We start from the raw sequence: 14,744 nt of genomic DNA, 5'->3' as shown, positions 1-14,744 counted from the left end.
TCGTTTCCACCACACACACCTTGATTTGGTCGAACCGCTTGCTCCCTCACATGGATTTCGGTACAGTATGACAATAAGAGACCGCTTCACGCGTCGGCCTGAGCGGCGCCCGTACTAGACTATCGCCAAGGTCTTCCTTGGAACATGGGTTTCCCGCTTTTCTTACCCCTGCATAACTACAACTGATCGCGGCCGTTGATTCGAGTGCACTCTTTTCAGGTCCATCAGCTGCCTCTTTAACACTAAGCACTCTCCTACTATAGCATACCGTCGCAGTGCCAGCGGCATGGTTGTGCGGCTCCATCGTCATCTCAAGACTGCCTCACGGCACGCCTGGAACGAGAACACTTGGTCGACCACCTCCCACTGGTACTTGTTCTACACGCGATCCATCGTCGCGATCTTGGCTCTTCAGCGGCCGAGCTCGTCTGGTATATCTTTAAGGCTATCTAGAGACTTCTTCGTACCGTCAGCTCAATCACATGAAACTCTGCAGTACCTGCAACGCCTACAGGACTGCATTTAACAAATATGCCAACCCCACTTCGCTCGTCTGACCACAGGATCTTTGTCTGCGCGGCCCTTACGCTTTCGACACACCTGTTTGCCAGACAAGGCGCTATAAAAGCACGTCTAACACCGCCCTACGACTAGCCGTGCCGCGTTGTCCACAAGACACCAAAGAACGAGAACATCCTATTCAATGGCCGTGTAGAAGTCTTCCCAATGGACCGCACCGCACCGGCCTACTTGAAGACGCCTCCACAAGACCCTCACAGGTATCGCCGGTATATCCACCGATATGCCCGCCACCCCAAGAGCCCCAGATACCGGCGAACGACTGGTACATTTCGGCGTTCAATCTGGGTGGAGGGTTCTGCAGCGCTTATGGTCGCTGCAAGGCGGAGGACGCTTAGGTCGAGCTCAGCGGGCGCATTAGCGCCGGCAGCCGACGACGTGAAAAATAATAAGGCAGGTGGTGGTCAAGGTCCATTTCCAGAGTGGGCAGTTGCCTTCCAATGCCCGACACCGCTAGTTTTAACAACGCGCTCTGCAGCCACCCCGAGATTCCTCACGTGGTATCAACTCCTGAGAAGCATAGAGAAAATTTTGGTTGAGCGGTGGCGCCCAACCAAAATTTGGTAGCGAAGCACGAACATCAGGTGGAGGCTTGATTGAGAATACGGGTTAAATTATTTTCTCTTTTGCTGCAACTTCTGCGCATGTAGAGTAGCTATACAAAGAAACAGTGCGGCATCTACATTCTATGCTGTTTCGCCTTTCTTTTCAAGTGGTTGCAGCCTGGATTGTAATGAAAAGCCCCTAGAGTCATCCATGATGCAACCGTGAACCATTCTAGCAGTTTTTCATTGCCATCAACATCAGAGCGCGATGAAAACGGCGTGACGCGCTATCCCCTCCTGTACATCAGATTCAGAGGTCGGCCAGGGGTGTTTTTTAACGGTAGAGCTGTTTAAGATAGTACAAACTCCGTCATTCGTAAGCACAAATTATCGTCATCATGAACGTTTTTTTTCTCTTTTAGGCCGAGCACACGAAACACAATAGCTAGGCCGGCATGTGAACACTTCGTCCCCTTCTTCTTCTGCTCCATTCCGAGAAGACGTAGCCAATTAGCAATGACTCGGATGGGTCAGAGGAGTACTGAGAGAGCGCGCGTTGGAGGAATGAGTGAAGGACCATAAGAGAAGTAGAGTCGAGAAGAAGAAGAAATAAAGGAAACAAAATAAAGGTATTTGGTGAAGTAGCATTCGACCACGGGTACCCTCGCTCCAAAGGCGAGCGTCAAAACCACTCGGCTTTCCGGGCACGCTAGCAGAGCAAGCGCTTATGGGAACCATATGGTTGCGTTGCTATGGGTGACACAACAAACAAAGGATAGCCACAAAGACAAAGAAAGACGGAAATGACGAAATACACAGAAACAGAAAGAGAGGGTGAGACAGAAAGGAAAAGAAAGAACCAGACAGAGAGAAATAAAAGATGCAGAAAGAAAGAGAACTGATAGCATAGCCATGTTTAGTATCCTATATTCGGGTGGGAAATGTAAGTGAGGGAGAGGAGGAATGATGTGAAGGTGACAATGAAGGAAAAGAGGGCGGAAATGTCACCAGATGTGTAGCTTTCAGTCTTTGCACCAACCGTGCATAGCTACCTCAATTTATTTTTCAATCAAAATGGAATATATGAGCTGTTACACCGCTCATATTGGCGTTTACCGAGAGTTTGAGCTTGACACCTTGTATACTTGGTGAAAATTAAGCGCGATGGACAGGACAAAAGAAGGAACAGACAGAATGAAGCGCTACTAACGACTGTGAACATTTATTGAAAACATAGCCGCAGCTACTAGACCATGTGCGCATCTGCACCAGGCTTCCGATGATCTGCACCAAAACCAGGCGTAGTAAGGCGTAGGTAAAGTCTTCAGATACGTGGATCATATTTTAGTCATTTTAGGTGTAGCTTCAGTGACACGTTTACCGCTACTGGCTACATTCATCGTGGAAGTGTTTGAAAAGTGTTCTTCCGCGTTGAAGTTCACGTTCGAGGTACAACAGGACGTCTCCATTCGATTTTTAGACCTTCAACTATCCTTTAATCACCATGGCCACATCTGATGGGCTTACATGCCAAGAACGACAAAAGCCGTACTACCCTTTGATTCTTCAAATTGCGAGATCATTAAAAGGGCAATCGCAAAATCAAGTCTCAGGTCAGCCCTCTTAAAGACTAGCGGTCGCAGAAGCGCTTCTAAGCCAGCTTCACAAGGAGCACGTGGTAGATGTAGGCGTTCCTTTGATTAGGGGAGCGTACAAGGTGGCCCCATATGTGCACAAATTGTCACATAACTTGAAAAAGGTCGCAGTTAAGCATGGGGTGTGTCTTCTTCGCTCCATAGAAATTAGCAAAACTATGCAAACGCGTGACAAACACCCGAACAAGTAACCGCTGCAGCAAGAAACACGAATATAAGTATGTGGAATGCACAGATTCGGTCGTGCACAACATTCCATTAAGCTGCGGTCCTGTTTACTTGAGTCACACACACCGGTCAGTGTCTTAATCAGCGGTTACGACAGCACTATAGGTGCTTAAAGTCAGAAGATGGTTCGAACCTTGCTTTACACTCGAAAGTTGGCGGTTGTTTCCCAAGGTTGAAGAATACGGTACTAGTAGGTCGCGGAGATACCAAACTGGAACGTGAAATCTAGGAAGCCGCGTTGATTGAAGTTCGTGGACCCGAGACGTGCGTGAGTGTCGCTTCAGTTGTTCTATTAAAGAAAGAAGTGCGTTTCATTATTGGCCAATTTTAAGCGCGTTTCCTTTCGGTATCTCTTTTGCGATATCTTCTTTTTAGCTTTTAGTCTGTCGTTGTGTTCCGGATATGGGTATTCAACTGTGTACCCACGTGCCACTTATCATTTGGTCGTTTTGATGTCCTCTTTTTCCACGGATTGCTGCTGTCACGGAGTCGTATCTCGCACCTGGCTCTGTTGTTTGTTGTTGGTTTTGGTGCAGATCATCGGAAGCCTTGCGCACATGCGCACATTGTCTAGCTGCGGGTATGTTTTCAATAAATGTTCACAGTTGTTAGTAGCGCTTCGTCCTGTGTGTTTCTGCTTTTGTCCCGTCCATCGCGCTTAATTTTCACCAAGTATGCTCCACCACCAACTGGCCCTCACCTCGAGTCTGCTAAAATTGGCATCTTGTGTGCGCGATCCTGATAACTAGAGGCTTTAGATACTTACGAGAAGAAATCAATATTTGCAATTTCGGCGTGTATCCGCTAATAAAATTGTGCATAATGCTAAAGATAGACCCGGTAAACTGAACTACGTCGTCTCAATATTCGATTTGTCCGTAACCAGTCAAGAATCAACATCGACAAGTCATGGTAGAAGCCAGCGTAATTACCTTGCTTGAAAACAAACCTAGGGAATATATTGATGTCACTACAGGAATTTATGCTTGAGAAAGAGAGGGTAAGCTTAACAGCTTCCTGTCCACGCCTATAGCCATCGATAGCCCACTATTGATGCTTTTCAGCTTCAGAGTTTGTCCCGCTAGAAGCACTTACGGACAGCTAATGTTATCCATCGTATAAAATAGAATGATTTCTCTGGTTTCACTTTATGGTTTATCTTGGCCGCCGCCGAAGAAGCTTTGAAGTACATTTTAAGTCGAGAGGGTCAAACGCTCGTAGCTTCAAAGATGGCGCTCAGATCGCGCGCACCTTCCTCTAGGAAACGGCAAATTTCGGCGGATTCCGACAAGTCTAATTCATAATTTTTTATGACGACAGTAGCGAAGACTCGGAAGATGATTTTTACTCATCGGACATCAGCACAGACCGGGAATGTGTGTCGGACAGTCATGGAATTTCAACAGGTATCCTCCGTTAACTGTTGTTTTCATTTCGGAACCGATTCGTCGCCGTCGCGCTCCGTTCTAAAGGTATCCGGCGTGTTCTAAAGGTCACACCTCTTATCTGGAAGGTGTGAACATTGTTTGGTCGGGACCGGTTGCCACAGGCTGCTCAAAGAGAAGAGGTTTAAGCAGAAGACGACCTGCAGTGGACTTCGGCACTGTGCTCCGTAGTGTCGTGCGCCGCTTCATGGGACCCGTCGATTCTTTCGGGCTCATTTTAAATGCGACGCAAACTCTTAGCGAACCTCAGGCACTATGGCCGTTTCTATCTACGCATGTATTTATCTATCAGCCGCCTACGTCTGGGCGCTCTACCGGAATACCACAGATCACGGTATGCGGGTATGTCCCACAGGTGATTCACAGTTTCAATCAACATATTAACTGCGAACATACACACTGACACGCAAGGCAAGTGATGGATCTGAAGACAGAACAACCCTCAGACGCTCGACTGCCATCCCCTCGTCCACGTAGTCCGCCAGAATTACGCATTGTTCTCTTAATTTCATACGAGGCTGGGCGATGGCCTCATACTGAGCGAGGATGACGTCAGATTGATTGACAGCTGCTTTGCGACACGCCAAGAAGTCGCCGCCAAGTGCACTGACGGCATACGGCTATACTACAGCAATCCGGACGTCGACCGCTGTAATGCACGTTGCCTCGACGCTGTGGACAACGGATTATGTCATCCCGCATATGATAACATACATGCCTTTATTGACGAGCAGGTAGACGGGGATGCCCTGACCAAGGTGGCCAACATGAACGCAAGCGCCGTGGTAAGCCTGCCGGCCTACATTTACCTGAGCATCGGCAAGCCGTGCATGATCACAGTGAAAATCGACGTAAACGGCGGCCTCGTTAATGAAAACGTTCGTAGCTTGTGGTACATGGAGGGTGACGACCACGGCAAGCTCTTGCGACTGTGACTTGAATTTCCAACGTCCATGGTGGGCATTATGGTCCCAGCAAGGACGAAGCACATCAGTACTTCACACTCTCAATTGAATTGAAATGAGTGCCCGTAGGACTGCGCACCCCCACGACCACGACATACGAGAGCAAAATATCTTGTGTAAGAGGGCAGAGTTTCCATTCGCGCAAGCAAGCACCATAACTATATGTAAGTCGCAGAGGGCCACATACGCCCAGGTAGTCATCCGTTACGATAAGCGCCAGGCACTGACGTTTATCTACGTAGCACTTTCCAGCGCTACCAGCCTTTACGACCTATACTTCACCAACGCAAAAGTTCACTTCAGGTTCCGACATGTCGCCGGCTCAAGCGACAGTATCTCGACCCAGCTAGCAAAGAGGCCTCTAGACATTGTCTTGGGCCGGTCTACTACCTTCCTGTGGTGCCATAACCACAACAATCACCTTACGCTCGCCGCCCACAGCGTAGTCTGTGTACGCTCACGTGCACGACTTCGAAAAGGACGCTCTCCTCATTGAAGTTGGCGTTTTAGCACTCTGAATCCTCGAGCAATAAGCCCACTGGTATCACGGGATTCCAATGCGTCTACCACAGCGTGCGGATTCATCGCATGGGCGGCGGCGTGGGCACATATTGGTTTCTTTCAATTCAGTGGAATCATCCCTCGTGGACGTAACGTCACGCGTTCCGCAGAGATCTGTAGTGGGCCCATTATTTTTCCTCGTATATAATAATGATTTACCTCTCTTCACCTTATCTGAAATAAGACTTTATGCTGACGATTGCGTTTTGTACAAATACATTAAGTCTGCGGAAGCTCATCACCGTCTTTCACAATCACTCATTTCTTTCAGCGCTTGGTGCAAAACATGACAGATGAACGTCCATTGCATTAAAACAGTGTTCATGTCACTTACCAATGGACAGAACCCGTTGTCGTTTGATTATCATCTGGATGGTACACAACCTAAACGAGTGTCACAATATACATATTTGGGTGTGATTCTAGCAAAAAAAATCTTTCCTGGACCAACCACGTCGATTACATCAGCGGGAAAGCTCTATAAAAATTAGGTTAATTGCGCCGTACTTTGGCTAAATCCCCCCGCGATACCAAACTACTTATGTACAAAACGTTGATTCGCCCTATTCTAGAACACGCATCTGTCCTTTCGTACCCTTACAAACAATGTGACCTCAAAATCCTTGATAGAGTTCAATGTAAAGCCATCCGCTTCATATGCCGTAACTACAGCCAACACTTCTCACCAACGCAGGCTCTGCAGTCACTGAACATTTTACCATTACATTCTCGTTATCGTATCAAATCCTTAAAATTATCATATACAGTCATCAACTCCTCTCCTGGCATCTTTGGTGGTAACTACATCGCGTTTATGGAAAAAACTTGTACCCGCAGCTACCACATCTTGAACATAAAGCCTTTATTAGCTCGTACTTACACATTCAAATTTAGTTTTTTCTCACGTACAACAGACCTCTGGAATTCCCTCCCGAACAGTATTCATTCACTACTATTACAAGATTTCACTGATGCCGCTCTTACCCACTTAGAAAATAGGTAAAGATATTGTTTGTGATATGCAAATGATGTTTTATTACGTATTGCTGTAATGTATTTCAGTTTTATTGTTGTTGTTTTTGCTCTGTTGTATTAGTTCTGTATAACTTATCCATTCCTGCTATAGCCCTGCATTAGGGCTGCAGTATGTTGAAATAAAATAAACAAACAAATGTAGGAGTACGGCGATCCGCATTTTCAACATAGGCCGCATCCCACTTTGCCGGCCGCCAGACACCGAACACACACAGACTAGCAGCGGAATCGGCGAGACCTGCGTTCCCCACACCAGTCACAATAACAAAGACATTGCGCTCGCCGCCATCTACGTGAGAACTCTCAAGAACCCCTTCCACACATGGGCACGGGTTCGTGAAACGTTCGTGCGTTCTCCATCATAACGGACAAGTATAAGCACTACATACGGCTTACCGCGTGTGCTGTTGGTAATACATGTGTTGCTGGCGGCATTGTTACGAAGCTCTAAACAGCTAGTTATATAACACATGCGGGGCTCCTCAATATATGTGTGTGCCTGTACCGTTTGCACCTATCTTTAGCGTCATTTCGTAACGTCTCTCTCAATGTAAAAAAATATGCCGCATTCACCTTCCCGCCGTATGCTTCGTATACACCGATTGCCATGGTACATACACCGTATACACCGATTGCCATAACATACACCGTATACACCGTATACACCGTACACCGTATACACCGTATACATACGGATTGCCATAATGGCCGCTGTGATACACATATAATGAATACGCATGGATACATACTCTTGAACCAAAAATAGAACACAAAACGAATGTTTTCTGCAAGAAATGCTGCGCAAACTGGTGCTTCACCTCATCCCGTCTCTTTATTGCGCGGTGTCAATTTTGCCACTAGGGGTAATGTTTTCGTTAGTATTTATGTAACCACTACAGATAGCACGCCTATATTTGAAGGAAAATTGTTAGTCAACATATATATATATATATATATATATATATATATATATATATATATATATATATATATATATATATATATATATATATTGATTCTTTAATGTTCGATTGGTGCACAGCAGCATTGATGTATTTACAGAGTAATCTCGTTTTTGTTAAACAATTTTCTATTAAAGTTGTTTTCGCAAGTTAATTTAGTGATGTTTGCTCTAAATTAAATACCATTAGAAATCGCATTCCTCGTTCTACAAAGAATAGATTACAGTATCAATAATTGTTGTCGAAGTAAAAAAACTATTTTCTGAAGTACCCAAAAATGGCTTATTTTGCCGCGGGCAGGAAAGTATCAAGTATTAAAAGAAATTTGGTAGGACAAAGTGACGTTCAAATATCAAAGCAATAATGACAGTATTAGCAGTATAAATAGTATAAATGCTGGTAATATCAGTATTAGTACTATCACTGAAGTGGTTTTAATGGAAATAAATACGCAGATATGTTTCCCGCTTGCAACGAAAATTGGTTGCACACAAAATAGACAAGGACGCAGAAGACACGGGTGAGCGCATGTTTGCCACACGTCCCAATCAAGATTTCGTGAACGAGAATTACCGCCTGATGATTTAGAAGTTAGGGTGGAAAGACATTTTCTGACGAACTCGCCTTTAGTCGGCAGTAAAAAGCGAAATCGTTAGAAAGGGCCGTGAAGCTATAGCTTCAATTTTTTTTACTAGCACACCCGTGTGAACTTAACAAGGAGGGAGAACAGAGCAAAACAACTTTGTTGTGCGCTCCTCTTTCGCATTCTTGCCGGCGCCATTTATAGCTGGAAAAGCTGACTTCTCATATGTTTTTTAGCGCAAAGCCTCAAGAACCTGACTGCCCCATCAGGATTGCATTTCCAGATGGGGGAATTTCGCAACAGGTTCTTTCCAAGTTCATGCTAACCAAGTGATATATTGTGAAGATTGTGGAGCCCTTCAGGGTAAAAAATCTTCCGGCCGATGACTAGGGGCGTAGGACAATGCTTGACGTGATTGACTGATTTTAAATGCGAAGCATTTCTTAGCGAACTTCTGCGACTTTGAGCGTATCTATCTATCTATCTATCTATCTATCTATCTATCTATCTATCTATCTATCTATCTATCTATCTATCTATCTATCTATCTATCTATCTATCTATCTATCTAGCCGCCTACGACTTTGTGCTCTCCTGGCCGTTTCGTTAATCGGATGTATACCAAAATTGGTGTGTCATAACATGGCCTTCTTACAAACATAAATGACAGGTCATATCATGAAAATCATGACACGCATGTCATGAACAGCATGATTTACATTCCACGGCCTTTGGGCTCCCTGGCCGTTCCGATAATCGGATGTGTACCAAAATTGGTGTGTCATAACATGGCCTTATCACGAACATAAATGACAGGTCATATCATGAAAATCATGACACGCATGTCATGAACAGCATGATTTACATTCAACGGCCTTTGGGCTCTTGCGGCCGTTGCGTTAATTTCATATATACCAAAGTTGGTACGGCGTGACAAGAGTTCATGACGAACATAATGACAGGTCCTAACATGCAAATCATGACGCGCATGTCATGTGCAGCATGATTTACATGGCATGGTCTCGGGGCGCTCGCGGCCGTTTAAAGGAAGGGATACATACGAAAACTGGTATGACGAGACATTTCTGTATCACGGACATAACTGACACGTGGTAACATGAAAATCATGATATTGCCACCTGTAGTAGTGGGTGAAATGCATGGGCGGAGGCACAGGTCACGAAAGAAAGAAGTGCTGGTCATGCCGGGTGAAGTGGTGCAAAGCGTAACGTCGGCGTCGGGAGGTAATCCCCTGATCCTGCGGCTGGCCCGATGCACGGGAGTGTTGACTGGCACTGGGCTTGTGGGGCGGCTTCCAGGAGGGGTCTGCAACATCCGTGAGACTACCCAGCGCCTCCACCACTTGTCACGTCGCTTCAGAGGTCCAGGCGAGGTTTATTGGTCGCAGAGCAGCAGGGCTCTTGGTAAACGCGTCCGTTAAGCTCGCTCTCCCGAGAGATAGCGCGCGCACTTCTTTCTTTCGTGACCTGTGCCTCCGCCCATGCATTTCACCCACTACTACAGGTGGCATTACCCACTACTACAGGTGGCATTACCCACTACTACATGTGGCGAGTAATAGCCTATGCCAGCCGCTCACTGTCCCGTGCCGAGGCGAATTACTCGACCACAGAGAAGGAGTGTCTCGCAGTCATATGGGCGCTCACAAAGTTTCGCCCTTACCTTTATGGTCGCCCCTTCAAAGTGGTGACGGACCACCATGCCCTTTGTTGGTTGGCAAACATACGCGACCCCTCAGGACGACTGGCACGCTGGAGCTTGCGCCTACAGGAATATGATGTCACCATTGTCTATAAGTCTGGCCGGAAGCACGAAGACGCCGATACACTGTCTCGCGCGCCCACTGAATCTGCAAGTCAGGAAGGAGAGGATGATGACAGCTTTTTGGGCGCCATTAGTGCATCTGACTTGATGAAACGACAGCGTGAAGACGCAGAAATTCGCCCGATCATCGAGCGCTTAGAAGGTCGCAGCGCGGTTTTACCGCGCCATCTGTCCCGTGTGTTGGCATCCTTCTGCCTTCGAGACAACGTTCTCTATAAGAAAAACACCCATTCTACGAGCCGCGCTTACCTCCTCGTGGTTCCGAGGGACATGCGGGACGACGTCCTCTTCGCTTGCCATGACGAGCCCACATCTGGCCACCTCGGCTTCTCCCGAACACTCGCCAGAGTAGGCCAGACCTACTATTGGCCCGGACTTAAGGCAAACGTCAAGCAGTACGTCAAAAGCTGTCGTGAATGCCAGCGCAGGAAGACACCATCCCGTAAGCCGGCTGGGTTGCTTCAACCAATTGACCCACCTCTCAAGCCATTTGACCAAGTCGGCATGGACATTCTCGGCCCTTTTCCTCTGTCTACAGACGGCAACAAGTGGGTGATTGTCGCAACAGACTATTTGACACGCTACGCCGAGACGGAGGCGATACCACGAGCCACAGCTTCCGAGGTAGCGCAGTTCTTCATGTGCCACATCGTACTGCGTCACGGTGCTCCCTCTACAGTAATAACAGACAGAGGTACAGCGTTCACTGCGCAGCTTATGGATGAAGTCTTTCGACTAAGCAACACCAGGCATCGAAAGACAACTGCTTACCATCCGCAGACCAACGGACTTACCGAGCGATTAAATAAGACCGTCACAGACATGATCTCTATGTACATCGACGTCCAACATAAAACATGGGATCGGATCCTGCCTTACGTGACGTTCGCGTATAACACCGCCGTTCAAGAGACAACGCGATTCACACCATTTCGCCTTCTCTACGGCCGCGAAGTTCAGACGATGTTAGACGCTATGCTTCCTTGTGAAGACGCCGATCAGTTAACGACTGACGCCGAAGAATTTGCAGAGCGTGCCGAGGAAGCTCGCCAGCTCGCACGGCTGCACATCGGTCTACAGCAACAGGCAGATGCACGGCGCTATAACATCCGCCACGGAGACGTGTCCTACAGTCCAGGAGACCAAGTATGGGTGTGGACCCCTGTTCGTCGACGCGGCCTCTCCGAAAAGTTGCTAAGCCGCTACTTCGGTCCCTATAAAGTGCTACGCCGCGTGAGTGACGTAAACTATGAAGTGGTTCCGGACACTGCGTCGTCAACACGAACACAACGAGGACAACCGAGCTCCGACATAGTTCATGTCGTACGCATGAAGCCATATTTTGCGCGTTCGTAATTTCTCCTACCACTCCTTTGTTTGTTTTCTTTTATTTGTGTTGATGACATCGCCTCATCGTTCATTGACTGTGCGCGCTTGAAATTTCACCATTATTGTACTTTCGCGTTGTCTAAGCTACTTCAATTCATTTTTTTTCTTTACGCCTACCCTGGAGCATCGCGGCAATGCCTTTTTTTTTTCGCGGAGGGGGGAATAATGCCGCCTGTAGTAGTGGGTGAAATGCATGGGCGGAGGCACAGGTCACGAAAGAAAGAAGTGCGCGCGCTATCTCTCGGGAGAGCGAGCTTAACGGACGCGTTTACCAAGAGCCCTGCTGCTCTGCGACCAATAAACCTCGCCTGGACCTCTGAAGCGACGTGACAATATGCATGTCATGTATGACATGATTTACATGCCACGCTCATGGCGCACTCGCGGTCGTTTCGCTAGATTGATATACACCAAAATTGGCACTGTGCGATGTGACTTTATGAAGAACATGAATAACAGGTGGTAGCGTGAAAACCATGACATCCATGACATGTATGTCATGATTTACATGCCACGCTCATAGTGCATTCGCGTCCGTTTCGCTTGCGTGATATACACCAAAATTGGTGTTACGCGACACGACAGCATGACGAACGTACGTGCAACGTGGTAGCATGAAGATCATGACATGCAAGTCATGTACGACCTGATTTACATGCCACGCTGATGATGCGCTAGCGGCAGTTTCAGTAGATTGATATACACCAAAATCGGTATTGCGCGATGTGACTGTATGAAGAACATGAATGCCAGTTGGTAAGATGAAAACCACGACATGCATGTCATGTATGTCATGATTTAATTGCCATGCTCATGATGCATTCGCGGCCGCTTCGCTAGCTCGATGTACACCAAAATTGGTATTGCGCGAAGCGATTGTATCACGAAGGTAAATGAGACGTGGTAACATGAAAATCATGAAATGCATGACATGCACGACATGATTTACATGTCATGCTCATCACGCTCTCGTGCCGTTTCGCTTGCTTGACATACACCAAAATTGGTATTGCGCGACGCGGCTGCATGACGAACGTAAATGAGAGGTGGTAACATGGAAATCATGACATGCAGGTTATGTATGTCATGATTTACATGCCGCGCCCATTGTGCATTCCCGGCCGTTTCGCTAGCTTGGTATACACCAAAATTGGTATTGCGCGATGCCACTGTATGACGAACGTAAATGAAAGGTGGTAACATGATAATCATGACATGCATGAAATGTACGAGATGATTTACATGCCATGCTCATGGCGCAGTCGTGGCCGTTTTGCTAGATTGATATGCACCAAAATTGTATTGCGCGATGTGACTGTATGAAGAACATGAATAACAGGTGGTAACATGAAAACTATGATATGTGTGCCATGTATGTCATGCCTTACATGCCACGCTCATGGTGCATTCGCGGGCGTTTCGATAGCTTGATATACACCAAAACTGGTATTGCGCGATGAGACTGTATGATGAACATTAGTGAGAGGTGGTAACATGAAAAACCATAATATTCATGTCATGTATGGCATGATTTACATACTCTACTCATGGTGAACTCGCGGCCATTTCGCTCCGTTGATATACACCAAAATTGGTATTGCGCGATGTGACTGTCTGACGAACATAAATGAGAAGTATTAACATGCGAATCATGTTATGCATGTCATGTGCGGTATGATTTACATGCCACTGTCATGGTGCGCTTCCCGCCGTTTTCTTACCGTGATATATACTAAAATTGGTATGGCATGACACGAGTGCGTGATGAACATAAACGACAGGTCATGCATTTATATACCAGAATATGCGTTTCATTGACATGGTGTACACTAGATTGTGCATGCCTGCGTGCATGGCAAACATGTGATATGTGGTGGACTAGATTCCATGCCATGAATGATTTCATTTGGCTCAATGACAAACAAGGCGATGTATGCAGCTCTTTGCTGGCTGCTTCGCATTACATCGATTCCCACATTGCGTGGGATCTGCCGAATTTTTATTTTAAAATAAAGTTTTCGCTCTCGCTCTCTCCCAACAAGTGACGCAGATCCTAGAAACAAGTGATGCAGATCCTATTGCAGTCTAATAATAAGCATTACTTTTGCATTCCCTGTTTCAGCATTACTATATTCATACGTTGCTCAAACCTGGAGGAATACGCTAACGAATGTTATGCATGATGTTCATATCATTGCGCCGCAACGTGCACTTCCTTTCAATAATACCGACGGCTGTGGTCTAACGTGAGTACTGACGTTTTTTTTTTTGGGAATGAGTTACTATTTAAATGCCAGCGCAGTCGAGATTCTCGGTAAGCCTACGGTATGATCGCAACTACTACACTTATAAAGACAGGCCGATCCACTCCGTAACGCTTGGCTCAAAGCCAAAAAATGCAGCATATACAATTACTCCCCGACTACTTCGCATGAATCCGATTCCCACAACGTCTGGGGTCTGCCAAATTTTTTATGTTCCAACTTTTTGGGTGACATCTAGCCTGATAATGACGGTATTTCTTCGAAAATGCGGGCAGTTTTCCACTATGTCTTGCAAAGCGTGGCACAGAAAAGCACGGACTCGTCGCCGCTCGTATTCCCTGTCGACCAACACGTCTAGCTTCGAGAAGCGTGGCTTCCTCCTCTGGAGTACGCAGCTAGGCTATGTACTACAGAGCGGAGGTTGCGCGCGATGTCTCCGTCGGTGGGTGTGGCTTAGCTGCTGCAGATGCGCGGCTTGGCCAGGTGGTACGGTATGTGGTCCCTAGACGACGCGATGCTTGAGGTACTTCGCGAAGACGTGATTCTCTCTCTACTTCTTTCTCTCACTTTTGCTGATGCCTTCTCTGTCTCTCTTTCGTTTTGTTTCACTCTATTTATCTCTTTCTCATTCTTTTTGTGCTATGCATTACTCTGTCATCTACTCATTTCCCACCTCCTCACCATCACA

At 46.7% G+C, this 14,744-nt stretch overlaps 1 protein-coding gene across 15 annotated transcripts in view; it reads right to left on the bottom strand.

Annotated features, from left to right (window-relative positions):
* LOC119402282 (uncharacterized) overlaps window positions 1-14,744 on the bottom strand; it is a 330,925-nt gene that overhangs the window by 288,602 nt on the left and 27,579 nt on the right. Inside the window, exon 1 of one of the 15 annotated variants that reach the window (XM_049418570.1) lies at window positions 10,242-10,439. The exons of the other annotated variants lie outside the window; for them this stretch is intronic. The gene's annotated coding sequence lies outside the window, so the exon portion shown is untranslated. Of the gene's footprint in view, window positions 1-10,241; window positions 10,440-14,744 lie in introns of those variants that run through there. 15 annotated transcript variants of the gene reach the window in all.

The sequence above is a fragment of the Rhipicephalus sanguineus genome, chromosome 8 (genome assembly GCF_013339695.2).
Source record: "Rhipicephalus sanguineus isolate Rsan-2018 chromosome 8, BIME_Rsan_1.4, whole genome shotgun sequence".
In the NCBI taxonomy this organism is placed as follows: Eukaryota; Metazoa; Arthropoda; class Arachnida; order Ixodida; family Ixodidae; genus Rhipicephalus; species Rhipicephalus sanguineus.
This window is presented reverse-complemented; position numbering and strand designations above follow the sequence as displayed.